Source organism: Nicotiana tomentosiformis, chromosome 2 (assembly GCF_000390325.3).
Source record: "Nicotiana tomentosiformis chromosome 2, ASM39032v3, whole genome shotgun sequence".
NCBI lineage: Eukaryota > Viridiplantae > Streptophyta > Magnoliopsida > Solanales > Solanaceae > Nicotiana > Nicotiana tomentosiformis.
The window spans coordinates 145,380,040-145,381,339 of NC_090813.1; positions in this window are offsets into that span (position 1 = coordinate 145,380,040).

Genomic DNA, 1,300 nt, shown 5'->3' on the forward strand with positions numbered 1-1,300 from the left:
CCATCCCGCTCCAATAAAGACAATAAAATCACGTAATATAGATTTTGTTAATTAAAAAGCCATAATAAAAATAAATATAATCTAAAAGTATTAAATCATGCTAAAATAAGTATACTAATAAGGGAGTATTAATTACATGACTAAACGCTAAAGAAAAAATTAAAATAGGTTGTGTATTTTTATCTAAATCATTGCAAAATAAAAAATAGATATTCAATACATTGTCATTCCTAGTATTGAATTGAATGTCTTTTGTTAGCATTGGTATTGATTTGACTTTGGTTTTGGCTTTTGTTAGCATTATTTTAGTTACTTATATTAATGACTATAAAATTTATTGAAACATTCAAAAGTTCTAAGTTCAACCTTGAAATAATACCTTAAAAGATAAAATTATGAAAAAGTTTAAGAAATATTTATAAATTACATCATCATAAGTATATTTATGTATTAAATATATCTAAAATTTCTATATATGTAATGTCGGGTTAGTTTGGTTTCGCTTTGACTTTTTTTAGTTAAAATCAAACCAAACCAATTATGGTCGGGTTTTATTTCTTCCAACACCAAACCAAATCAAACCGAATCATAGTCAAGTTTTTTTCTCACGATTTGACTCGAATTATCAGTTCGGTGCGGTGCGTTGGTTTCCTAGTTAGAAGCATACAAAGTGACAAAATTACATTTAAGGACTCGAAATTGAGCTACTAGACTCGTTACTTTAGATGACGTTTCCTTCCAAGTTTTATGTATTAACAATATGAATGTGTTTTGTATGATCACTGTGTACATTAATTGACTCAGCAGATTATCAACAATCTTCTTAAGTTTGTCAATCTATATTTAGTATAAACACTCATCTGAATTTGGTTTATAATTCCATAACTTGACTATATAAATATTTTCGCACCATGCATTAATTAAATGAATAAAATTTAAACTTGTCAGTGATTAACTGACTTGTAAATGAGAGGAGTAAATTCACTGCTTTTTTTTTCTTCTTTTAGAAACTAGAACAGACTAAAAGGGTACAGTGCAATTGTTATCAACTTTACACTATGTGTCATCAGATTTCTATACTTTTGGACCCAAAATTAGTACAGTGCTCATTCTCTTTAATTGATCAAAACATTTGGACAAAGGTGAAAAGTCAGTTTCTAACCCCATATCCCTCTGGAAAGATGGGTTTGTCTTTACTTTCTAAGTCTTTGTCACGTAATTAAAAGGACTAAAGTTGTAGTTTACCATATTAGTAAAACATAAACATTCCTTGAAAGGAAAGATCAGGTGGGCTAATGAT